Source organism: Myodes glareolus, chromosome 18 (genome assembly GCF_982192425.1).
Source record: "Myodes glareolus chromosome 18, mMyoGla1.1, whole genome shotgun sequence".
NCBI lineage: Eukaryota > Metazoa > Chordata > Mammalia > Rodentia > Cricetidae > Myodes > Myodes glareolus.
The window spans coordinates 47618027-47631077 of record NC_142043.1 but is presented as its reverse complement, the minus strand read 5'-3'; the positions used below and the strand labels follow the sequence as shown (position 1 = coordinate 47631077).

General features: G+C 44.5%; 1 protein-coding gene across 3 annotated transcripts in view; it reads right to left on the bottom strand.

The window, feature by feature from the left end:
* Positions 1-12934, bottom strand: part of Lrrc20 (leucine rich repeat containing 20) — a 127624-nt gene extending 114690 nt beyond the window's left edge. For all 3 annotated transcript variants that reach the window (XM_087898154.1, XM_087898155.1, XM_085679689.2), the window contains exon 1: positions 12719-12934. The gene's annotated coding sequence lies outside the window, so the exon portion shown is untranslated. The remainder of the gene's footprint in view (positions 1-12718) is intronic.
* Between the last annotated feature and the right edge of the window lie 117 nt (positions 12935-13051).

The following is a 13051-nucleotide window of genomic DNA, read 5'->3' as shown; positions in this document are numbered from 1 at the left end:
TTGGCATTGTGGGACAGACAGACATAGTGCGGCTCTGCCTACTCCGCTACAGCTTTGGTACCTTCTAGGAACTTTCTGGATCTGTTTGATGTCAGTCAAACCCTTGCTGGCTCTGACGTGAATCCTCAGAAGTATGTTCCATAAAGAACAGGTTTTCCTCCCCAGAATTTTCAGACTCTGGGCTTGCAGCTCATAGTCAATATACAAACAGCTGGTGAGGGAGCCAGCACCTGGGCACCATGAACCATTCCCAACAACGCTGGGAAATTTTTAGGACTGGGGAGATGATGTCATCAAAAAAAGCATATAACAGGTTGGAGAGATGGTTCAGTGGTTAAGAGCACTGGGCTGCTCTTCCACACAGACCCGGGGTTCAATTCCCAACACACGTGGTAGCTCACAACTGTCTTGTAACTCCAGTTCTGAGGGATCAGACACCCTACCTTCTCACAGACATACATGCAGGCAAAACATCTATGGAGGTTTGGGAAAAAAAATGGCCCCAAAGGGAGAGCCACTATTAGGAAGTTTGTAACTGCGAGGGCGGGCTCTGAGGTCTCTTTTCTCAAGTTTCACTAGTGTGACCTTCCATTGACTTCCTGTTGCCAGTAAGAGGTAGCACTCTCAGCCCCAGCACCACAGCTGCCAGCACACCGCCATGCTTCCTGCCACAATGATGATGGGCTGAGCCTCTGAAACTCTACGTGAGCCACCCAAAGAAATGTTCTCTTTATAAGAGTTGTCATGGTCATGATGTTTCTTCAGAGCAATAAAAACCCTAAGACAACGCCAATGTGCATTAAATAAATAAATAAATAAAAAGTAAAGAAAGAGTGAAGCATGTGCTGTGCAAGCGTGGAGACCTGAGGGGAACCTCCCAGAACCCACACAAAAAGCCGGCTGTCACGGGGCAGCCTTGGAATCCCAGCACTGGAGAGTCCCTGGGTCTCCTTGGCCACCTAGCCTTGCTGAATCAGGAAGCTCCAGGTTCTGCAAAGATGAAGGAAGAGGCTGACGAGATGGCTCCGCTGCTAAAGGCACTTGCCAGCAGGATCGGTGACCTGAGTTCAACCCCCAGAACTCACGTGAAGGTAGAAGGGGAGAAAATAACGCCACCGCGTTATCTTCTGACCTCTCCATGCAAGCTGTGGGATTCAAATGTGCACACACATACATGCACTAATAGTAACAATAAAAAAAAGAAAATTTACAATGGAAACATCAACAAAAAAAAAAGAAAAGAAAAAAGAAAGGTAGAGATCAGTTTTGAGGAAGAGGCCCCACTATTGACCTCTAGTCTACACACACACAGAGAGAGAGAGAGAGAGAGAGACAGAGAGAGAGAGAGAGAGAGAGAGAGAGCACAAATAATTTTTCGAAGTACCCAGGTCACTTTGGCAAGCTAGTTATCTGGAACTGCTTCCTCCTTGGTAAAACAGAAATGATAATTCCTATTCTGGAGGGCAGGTGAGGAGTCTTAGTCTTAATTAGGTGTCTATTAAAACACCATGATCAAATGTAACTTGTGGGGGAAAGGGTTTAATTTCATCTTACAGCTTGTGGTCCACCATGTGGGAAGTCAGGGCAGAAACCAAAGGACCTGGAGGCAGAAGCTGACAGAGGCTATGGAGGAGTGCTCCTTACTGGCTAACTTCTCAGGATTCGCTCAGCTTCTTCCCCCACTCGCTCCAAACAGGCTTTCTCTGTGTAGCGCTGGCTGTCCTGGAACTAGCTCTGTAGACCAGCTTACCTCTGTCTCCTAAGTGCTAGGATTAAAGGCATACACACCACTACTTAGCTACAGCTTGCGTGTTCTCTCTTTCTCTCTCTCTCTCTCTCTCTCTCTCTCTCTCTCTCTCGTTTTTTGTTTTTTGAGACAGGGTTTCTCTGTAGTTTTGGAGCCTGCCCTGGAACTAGCTCTTGTAGACCAGGCTGACCTCGAACTCAAAGAGTTCCGCCTGCCACTGCCTCCCAAGTACTAGGATTAAAGGCATGTGCTGCCACTGCCCAGCCAGCTTGCCTTCTTATATCATCACCTAGGGCCACCTGTTCAGGGGTGGCACTGAGCCCTCCCATATCAATCACTACTTAATAAAAATATACTACAGACTTGCCCATAGGTCAAGCTAGTGGACACTTTTTTTTTTTTCAATTAAGGATTCCTTTTCCAAAATGAGTCTAAGCTGCTTCAAATTGACATTAAAACTAGCACCCTCCAGCTCCTAGGATGTCAGAGAGGATCTCTGAAATCCATGCAGTGCCTCAGTGCCTAGATACAGTGACATCATGATTGGCTTCTCAGCAGTCCTTGACTTCTCAAGGTACAGTGAGTTCTGCAACGGTGCAGGTGGAGGGATAGATGCTCAGGGGCACCAGGATCTCTTTAAGAATGCAGGCCAGCAGCAGGCAGGGCAGAGTGCAGAGGAAGTGTAGAGAGAGGGTGCAGAGGGAGGGAGTGCAGAGGGAGGGTGCAAAGGGAGGGAGTGCATTTTCCATCTGATGGAAGCCAGAGCTCCTAGCCCAGCTCATCAGGCCGTGCCTGCACCTCCTTTAATAAGTCAGGTAACCAACCTCTTTGAGCCTGGGTTTCTTCATCTGTAAAAGATAGATAAGAATAGTAAACAGCCTGCCTCCATCACAGGGCTGTGGATCCCGAGATAACGCTTGCAAAAGTGCTTTGTAAAGTGGAAAATTGTTTTCCAGGATGAGGGACCATCAGCCTTCAGTGATACTGATCTGGTGTGGGTGGCTGAATCGCCTCTGCCCTCGGGAAGTCAGACACAGAGTGAAGGGTGAGTTTGGGGAGGCCAAACTGCCAAACCACTGCCTTGGGGACACCTCAGCCACTTTTGGTCAACAAAACTTTAGTTATATGAATGAAATGTAAAACTTCCACGGTACATGTGCCTGCAGGTGATAGGGTTTCCATGCTGCAATTTGACAAAACACCAGACGCATATCTAGAGAGTTCTGTGGTTGTGGGGTCCCTGACCTCAAGCTGTCAGGGTAACATCATTCGGACATGTTATTCATCCTGCACATTTAAGGCCAAGTGGGACTTGCCTACGTGTCTATGACTGGCTCTAGGAAAGGACGGAAATATGTTTTTCTTCTGATTTCTTGTTTTGAGAGTTGGGTGGTAATTTTGCTCAGACATGGTCGAGCATGCCTGTGATTTCAGTGCTTTAGAGTCAGAGGTGGGAGAATTACAAATTCAAAGCCAGCCCAGAATACATAAGAAGATTCATCTGTTTTGTTTTGTTTTGTTTTTCGAGGCAGGGTCTTTCTTATTATGTAGCTCTGGAATACACTATGTAGACCAGGCTGGAGTGAACTCATAGTGCCTGCCTCTGCCACTACCACCAGGCAATAAGACTCATCTTAAAGCTACAGTCAAATAAGCAAACAAGAAAAAAACAAACAAAAACAAAAACAAAAACAAAAAAAACGGAGGACCATTTCAAGGACTAAGTATCAGGACTGGATGCAGTAGGTGGGATGGGAAAGCCCCTGCCAAATATTGTCCAGGTCCCAGCTTTGATCTCAAGCACGGAAACCAAAAATAGACACTTGGGAATATGGATGAATTCTTGGGAGTGTGTCTCAGGCAACCTAGTTCACGCTAGTAAGCACTCCACCACTGAGCCACACTCTGCCCCTCCCAGTGTGTCTGTAGTTTTTCTCAGCGATGAGCAGCAGTGCTGAGGTGTAAACCTAATAAGCCCTTTTTTCCCCAACCTGCTTTTGGTCATGGTGTTTCATTGAAGCAATAGAAACCCTAACTAGGGACTGGAGAGATGGCTCAGAGGTTAAGAGCACTGCCTGCTCTTCCAGAGGTCCTGAGTTCAATTTCCCAGCAACCACATGGTGGCTCACAACCATCTGTAATGGGGTCTGGTGCCCTCTTCTGGCCTGCAGGCATACACACAGACAGAATATTGTATACATAATAAATATTTTTTTTAAAAAAAGAAACCCTAACTAAGACAAGTTGGTGCCAGCATGGGGGGGGGGCGGTGTTGCTGTGAAAGCCCTGACCATGTTTTGGGGAGGATTGTGGGAGGACCTGGAACTTTGGGTTAGAAAAGCCACTGAGTGTTGAGAGCTCAGAGGGGTGTTCTGTGGGAGCCGGGAAGACAAGAACATTGAGAGCAGTGTAGAAGATGGAGACCTGGCTTGCACAATTTCAGAGTGAAGTTTAAAGACTCTGTCAGGGCCATTTGTTATTTTGAGTTACGGTTCTGAGGTTCTGGTTAGCTGGGTCCGAAGAATCAGCTGCGGTTAACAAGATACTGGAACTACTTAGGTGAAATTTGCTTTGCTGGAATACTTAGCAGCTGGGGCTAAGAAATTCGTGGTGATTAAGAAGAGACCCACGTCACTGGGGTGAAATCTTCTGGGAAGTGTTTCCTGAGAGCACAGAGAAGCTGTGTTCCAGAGGTGATCAAAGTTGTGCCTCGTGCTGGCAGCCAGACTTGGTAATGTGTAAGCATCATCCAGATGGTATGGTTTTGAAGACACGAGGGGTCAAGGGGAGCAGTTGAGGCTTGGCACTGAGAGAGGCCAGGAGAGGCCCCTGGTGAAGGCACAGCCTCCCTCCGTGGTGGTTGAAGGCCCAGGACTGAAAGGGTCTTGCAAAGAAGTTGAGGCTTGGCACCATGAGGAGAGCCTATGAGAGGCTATTGGTGAAAGTGCAACCCAGTTGCAGAAGACCCCAGCATTTTGGAGATGCCAGCATCATGGGATGACCGCCAAGAACAGCATCAGCAGTGGAGTGGAGCCAGCTGGAGCCCAGAACACAAGCCGTGTGTGCTGCAGAGGGCAGAGCAGGAGGAAAGCCCCGAGCCCTTGTAGGAGTCCAGAAGGTCTTGAGTGGATCGCAGAGATTGGACAGCTGGAATTTTGTTTTGCTTTGATTGTGACTATGCCCTGATTTTCCCCTCTTGAACCAAGAAGATATAACTGGATCCAACAGTTGAGAGACTTTGACTTCTGAAAGACCTCGGATTTTAAAAGATTGGTTACTAAAATTTTAGTATGTTTGAATTTGTAAAGACTGTGGGACTTGCCAGGCAGTGGTGGTGCACACCTTTAATCCCAGCACTCAGAAGGCAGAGGCAGGCAGATCTCTGTGAGTTTGAGGCCAGCCTGGTCTACAGAGGGAGTTCCAAGATAGCCAGATAGCCAGGGCTGTTACACAGAGAAACTCTGTTTAGCAAAAAAAAAAAAAAAAAAAAAAAAAGACCTTAGGATTTTTAAAGTTATTTATGTTCTTAATGTGAGATCTTGGGAATGAATAAGAAAGGAAGGGGTGTGGCTTTACAGTGATGTGCTTGTGTGTCAAGTTGACAAGGGGTCAGTTGTACTGGCTGGTTTCGTGTCTCAGCTTGACACAAGGTAGGGTCATCAGAGAGGAAAGAGACTCAGTTGAAGAAAAGCCTCTTTGAGATTTAACTGTAAGGCATTTTCTCAATTAGTGATCAATGGGGGAGGGCCCAGCCCATGCTGGGTGGTGGCATCCCTGGGCAGGTGGTCTTGGGTTCTATAAGAAGGTGGGCTGAGCAAGTCAGGGGAGCAAGCTAGTAAACAGTACTCCTCCACGGTCACTGGATCAGCTCTGCCTCCAGGATCCTGCCTTGTTTGGGTTCCTGTCCTGACTTCCTTCAGTGATGACCAGCAACGCTGAGGTGTGAGCCTAATAAACCCTCTCCTCCCAACTTGATTTTTGGTCAGAGTGTTTCACCGCAATAGAAACCCTAACTAAGACTAGTGTTATATCTGGTGAAGCTTCAAGGTTCTGAATATATAAAGAGCTTTCAAGATTCACTAAGTCCAATAACTCAAATGAAAAATGGACAAGTGACTTGTACAGACATTTCCCCAAAGAGAATAGCTAATAAGAATATAGAGTTGCTCAACATTCATAATGAACCGTTATGGCAACACAAATCAAACGTTCAATGAGCTATCACTTTGCTGTCTAGGGTGGCTAAAATCAAAAGACAGGCACAATAAATGTTAGCAAAGAACTAAACAAAGTGTTTTGCTTAGTTAGAAACAAAAGCGTTATACTCTGCTAGAGGGAACATAAAATGGCTCAGCCACTGACAGCATAAACAAAAGGCAGAGATCTGCAATTTGGGCTTCATTCATCTCATTTGATCCCGCCCTACTTCCTCTGTGTCTACCTTTCGCTGCTATTTTCTCCCTTTGGTCTCCAGAATACTGGGACTCTATAATTAAAGATGGATCAAAGAGGGCTGGGTTTTCTTTCTGTAATCCAAATGCTTGCTTAGCCCTCCAGAAATTCAAAACTAGCATTCAACTTTTCCTCCCCCCTTCAACTGAAAATTCCCCATCCTTCGGACCCACCAGTAGTCATAATGGTTTTTCAAAGGTTAAATTCAGCCTTTCCATTCCCCAGTTCTGGGCCTTTCTAGACTTCAGGGCTGGCAGAGAACTCTTCTTCCTGCATTGAATTTCTAACATCATGAAATCAGCCCCACGCCATGCCTTAGCAAAACCCCGAAGTCTTTCTGTTCTTCTTAAGCACCTGTCTGCCTTTTGGAAAAGGGTTAGAGATCCCTTCCTTCGATCCCTCATTCCTCAGGCTAACCCCTCTCACTCCTCAGGCTAACCCCTCCCACTCCTTAGGCTAGCCCCTCCCCATCCTCAGGCTAACCCCTCTTCTTTCTTAACCATACTTTTCTCATTTGCAGAATGGGAATGGGGTGCTGGGGCTCGCCATCACTCTCTGACTGTGCACTTAAAGTGTGGTCTAGAGGGTCAGACACCTTCAATTGCAGTGCGTGCCTGTGGGAAGCTGAGTTGTGTCATACACTTAATGAAAGGACATTGCCCTGGTGAGCACACAAACAGCTATGCTAATCCAGCTGCGTCTCTTTGGTCGGGTGCTAATGTTTTTGCCAAAATAAAACAACATCAATGGTCTACGTTTATTTAGCTTAGGAAAATGGTTTTTTACGATGAAAATTTGAACTACGAAGTCAAGCATGGTGGCACATGCTTTTAGTCCCAGCTCTTGGGGGGCAGAGGCAAAAGGAGGCTAGCCTGGTCTACAGAATGGATTCCAAGAGAGCCAGGGCTACATAGGAAAAACCCTGTCTTGAAAAAAGCAAAACAAAACAAAAAATTAAAATTACAGCTTCAATGACTATAATTGCTATGAAGCAGTATATAATGGGTTATTGCTTAATGAAGTAACAGAAATGTTAAAGCCGTCATGGTTTTAATTTGCAATGCGGTAATTAGCAGTACTGGTAATCCACACTAACAAGAGCTTCTGGGGGTTCTCTATAATTTACTAGGTTTGAGATAAGGTTTCCTGTATCTCAGGCTAGCCTCAAACTCATTATGCAGCTAAGGATGACCTTGAACTTCGAATCCTCCTGCCTCTACCTCCCCAGTGCTGAGATTACAGTTGTGTGCTACCAAACCCAATTTTATGTGGTACTGGAGACTGAACCCATGTCTTCACACCTGGCAAACACTCATCCACTGAGTTACATTCCTACCAGCCCTCTTCCTCTTTTTGTCTTTACTTTGGTTTTGAGGTGTGGGGTAGTTTGGATGTCATTAGCACCCATAAACTCATAGGGTGTGGCATTGTTAGGAGAAGTGTATTATTATGGGGGCAGGCTTCAAGGTCTCCTTTGCTCAAGCTTCACTCAGTGTGACACCCAGATCACTTCCTGTTGCCTTTGGGATCAAGATATAGCTCCTTCTTCACTCAGTTCCTTCTCCAGCACCATGCCCCACTGTGATGATAATGAACTAAACCTTTGAAACTGTAAACCACCCAAACGTTTTCCTTTATAAGAGTTGTCATGGTCATGGTGTCTTTTCACAGCAATAGAAATTGTAAAATAATATTTCACAATATTTTCCCCTTTTTGTCTTAAAAAAGAGTGTTTTAACTTTAACATCATAATAAAGTTACATATAGTAAGAATAATTATCAAGTAAGGATTACAGTTACAATATCTAGTCAATTTGTATTTGGCAAATTCAGAGAATTCTCTTTATTATCTATTCTATCTTGATGAGTCTAACTCAGTATCTAATATACTTTCTATCATAACTAAGGAAAACTGAAACTGTATCTATCTAGTCTTCAACTCCATCAAAGATCTCAGAAGGATATAGTACCTGAATGAACAGGAAGTACAGTGCAAGCCACTTCCAAAACTAAAGAACTGACAGGCATCTGACTGCCTGGCCAGTCATCCAAGGTTCCCCTACAATTTTGAGGTAACTAATCTTTGTCCTATAGGCCTAGAGTATCTGTCAGACTTTTCTATGAAGTGGGAATTCTAAAGGACTGTCTGCCTTGTTTTGGCAAAGTTTAGCATTTTTTTCCCTTTCTATCCTGCTTGTCCACTTTGTACAGCATACTGTCAGCTGTCAGGCAAGGCAAGAAGAGTTTCTTTACTCTATGACTAACTTTGCCATAATAAAAGCAAACTCCATATGGAGGTCTTTCAATGCCCATCATCTTCTCTGAAGTAAATCAGTGCTGCCAGGAGCAGACATGTCTCACTGTCATGAAAAGCCCTGGGTTATTAAACATCTAAAATGTCATATTCTGTAGGTCTGTGAAATGTTTGAAGACCATCTATCTAAAATATATCTGTTTAACCTTGAAAACATAACTAACACAACTATAAGTTTGATTATTATAGATGACTAACTGCTAATCTGCATTCTTAAATGAGTTACATAAGCACAATATCCCAAAAGAGAGTAGAAAGATAAACTGTATATACCTATAACAAAATAACTTTAAATTTATATAACAAATACATATGACTACATACCAGAAGAGGGTATCAGATCCCATTATAGATGGTTGTGAGACAACAGATGGTTGCTCAGAATTGAACTCAGGACCTCTGGATGAACAACTAGTGCTCTTAACCTCTGAGCCATCTCTCCAGCCCTTGATTTTTTTTTTTTGAGACAGGGTTTCCCTGTGTAGCTTTGGAGCCTGTCCTAGAACTTGCTCTGTAGACCAGGCTAGCTTTGAACTCACTGAGATCTGCCTGCCTCTGCCTCCCAAGTGTTGGGATTAAAGGTGTGTGCCACCACCACCTGTCTACTAAACTCTATAACAATACAAAATATTTGAAGTTAATAGTTGTCTTTTATCCTATATCTCCACTAAATAATGATAAATATCTATAACCCACCAAAAATGACCAAAACCACCCACTCTACCTCTTGGGAATGTGAGCATTGTATTCTCTAAACTGCTTCTGTTGTCTGTGGACAAAGGAATCTCTAGTGAACCTGAGAAAACTGAGATAATAGTCAAGTTTTAAGGAAAGCACAAGGCTTATCTGCAGTCCTGGCTAGAATAGCCTGTGAGGCCGGATCATCTCAGCCAGCCGTGAAGCTGTTCTAGATGCAGAACTCTTAGGAAACTGCATCAGAGGCATTCTGAGATGCTGAGTCACTTGAATCACTTATTTTCATTGGTATCTAGTTCCTTTGCTCTGAAAACACACAGACTGTCAAAGGTGATATACATACCTGCATTAACACAAGTATAACTATGCATTGCACACAAGTCAGTCAAAGATAATTTTTTTTGCTGTTGTTTTATGTTTGAGCATGTAAAATATACATCACCTGCCTTGTAGTTTTTCTAGGTTTAGTTCTTTATATCTGTAGCCAGGATTTTCAGGGGGTCTTCCTCAATCAAAATTGATCTCTATCAAATGTGAATGAATCCACAGTCTTTCATTTGCTGTGGAAATAAAAGCATAACCTCTTCCCCAAAGCAATACATTTTTTGATTTCCATTTTAAAGCTAAGGCATTCCTAAAGTATATAGGCTGGTTTAATTCAGCAATCCCTTTCACAATCCCATGTCTCCCAGAAGCTGTTGTTTGCTTATCAGCAACAAAAAATTCAAAGACAGCACAATAGTACACAAGAACCAAACGCCCTGAGTATTTCCCAACTCTACATAGCTTATTTTATTATTATTATTATTTATAAACTATTTACTTTTTTCTATGACTGAATATACATTTTCTTTTCTTTCTTAAGCCTATGCACATTTTAAACATACTGTAACCTGTTTAGAGGCCTTTTCCATCTGGATCTGTCTCTACTGTGTATCTCTATCCTTTTCTGTCTGCACAAGCAAAATCTTAAACTGCTAAGCTACCGTTGGGTCCTCTGCTGCAGCCTTGGCAGCTGGTTCCACCCTGCCTGGATTTGTAAGGTCACAGCCTTAAGCTTGCAGACCCAGTCTGGAGGTGTGTGACCAGGAACTCCATTCAAGCCCCCTCAGCTCTGAGAAATGGGTATCCTGCACTGTGGCAGGCATTTTTATTTAGCTTTTTGTTTCTCCTTAATGTACTAGCTGTGTAAGTGCTCTGTTATATGGCAGAGCTTCTTAAAGGAACGGTATCCTTTTTTCCTCTCTCTCTCTCTTCTTTAACTTTCTCAGGCCCTATGTGAAAATTCAGGCCTCGTGTTAGAATGCCAAAATGTACCATGCTTTTTCTTTTAGGCCACCAACCAGTTCCCAAATCATAACATGGAGACTTCTTATTAGTTATGAATGCTTGACTTAGCTTAGGCTCATTTCTGGCAAACTCTTTTAACTTAACCCATTTCTTTTTAGCCACCTTTTGTGTCAGGGCTTTTTACTTTTCTTGCCTTCTGTATATCTTACTTTCACTGCTCCTTGTGTCTGCTGGCTGTTGGCTGCCTGGTTTCTTGCCCTGGCATCTCCCTAATTCTCTATTCTTTCTCTCCTCTAATTTTCTAGATTTCTCCTCCTATTTATTCTCTCCGCTAGCTAGTCTTGCCTATCCCTCTTTTGCCTAGCTATTGGCTGTTAAGCTTTTTATTAGACCAATCAAGTGCCTTAGGCAGGCAAGGTGAAACAAGAGCAACACATTTTTACAAAATTAAACAAATGCAGCATAAACAAAAGCAACACATCTTTGCCCAGCTAAAATAATATTCCACAACAAGAAACCCTAAGACAGGGTTGTTTGATTAGAAGCTTCACCCCAACCACTGATATCCTTATACCCAGAGAGTCTGGAATGTTTGGGTTAAGGCTTCACCCCAGCCCCTGGGCATCCCTATACCCAAGGAGTCTGGAATGTTTGAGCGGAAAGTTCTACCCCAAGCCACCTCCCCTAGGAGTTGCCGAAATCCAGACTCCACCTCAAAGAAAGCCCGCCAAACGGTGACCCCTCCCCATAGAGGGTCAAGACCACTCCCACAGGCTATTTAAACTGCCTCCCAGAGACCAAACAATTGGTTTCCCCATCTTCCTTCTCTATCTCCATTCCTAGGGGGGCCTGGAATGCCACCAGGGAGTGCTGGCATCCATTAAATCTGGGCTTTTTCTAATTTGGTTTGATTTGGTCTGATTTGAATTATTGTGTTGGCAGAGAGGCTTATCAGGCAAGAAAAACTTCAAGTGTGTGTGTGTGTGTGTGTGTGTGTGTGTGTTATGAGCATACATGTTCCTTTGGGCTCTGAACCCAAAGGAGAATTCTGAGGTCCACCATTCTCCCCCTTGTTGCCTTGTATATTACTTTGCTTTTTACTGTTTAATAAAGGTCATGACCAAAGGCAACTTGAGGAGGAAATGGCTTATTTCCCCTTAAAGTTTATAGTCCATCATAAATGAAAATCAGGGGAGGAATTCAAGGCAGGAACTGGAGGCAGGAAGTGAAGCAGAGGCCATGGAGTAGTGCTGCCTACTGGCTTGCTCTCCCAGGCTCTCTTAGCCTGCTTCCTTGTACCATCTCGCACAGCATGAACACAGAGGTGGCACCGGCCACAGTGGTCTGGACCCTCCCATAGAAATCATTAATCAAGAAATGCCCCACAGGATTGTCAGCAGGCCCCAATCTGATGAGGACACCTTCTCAGTTGAAGTTCCCTTTCCCAGATGACTCCAGCTGGAGACAGAATCTCAATGAGCTTTGAGTCGGGATGGAAGTCAGCGAGTTCTAGCTGTAACTCCTGGCCTCTTCTCTCCACAGCATGGGGGTTACTTCATGTCTGGAACTCACTCGGTAGACCAGGCTGGCCTCAAACTCATAGATCTGCCTGCCTCTGCCTCCTGAGTGCTGGGATTAAAGGCATGTACCACCACTGTCAGCCTCATGTCTGGCCTTTAAAAAAAAAATCTCTTATTGGGAGAGATGGCTCAGAGGTTAAGAGAATTGCCTGCTCTTCCAAAGGTACTGAGTTCAATTCCCAGCAATCACATGGTGGCTCACAACCATTTTTGATGAGGGCTGGTGCAGGCATACACGCAGACGGAATATTGTATATTTAATAAATATTAAAAAATATTTTTTTAATGTGGATGATAGGGTTTGAACTCAAGTCCTGACGATTGCACAGCAAGCAATATTACAAGTGAACCTATCTCCTCACCTCCCACTTTTCATTACTTTTTCAGGCAGTCTCTTGTATTCGTGGCTGGCCTCAAACTAGCTATGTAGCATACTAGCTCGTAATCATCCTGCTTCTATTTTATTGGATGAGTGCTTTACCTGTATGTATGTATGTATATTAAGAGCGTGTGTTGCAGAGGTCAGAAGATGAGGTCGGATACCCAGTGCTCTAAACCGCTGAGCCATGCATCCTGCGTCTAGAAGACTAGAGAACAACTTGTGAGAGTCGGGGGGGGGGGGGGGGGCCCATTCCAAACCTTGTGGCTTCTGAAGATGGGACTCAGGTCGGCGGCTTGGTGGCAAATACCATTCTTTATCCGCTGAACCATCCACGGTACCCTCCAAAATTATACTTTTAATTATTAGCTGTAGCTGGGAACCCGAAGTAGGCACCAGGAAAGTACTGTTAGTTGACACCTACACGCCACACTACAAACAAAAGCGATCGTCACCCACACCCAGCTTAACTTTCATTCGGTCCCTCTGAGCTAAGTCCCGCCCAGTGCACTCTGAAGGCCCCACCCTTCACGCCCACTTCCTGTTTTCGGATTTCCGGGACCACCCTCTGGCTTCGCCAGCTCAGCCCCGCC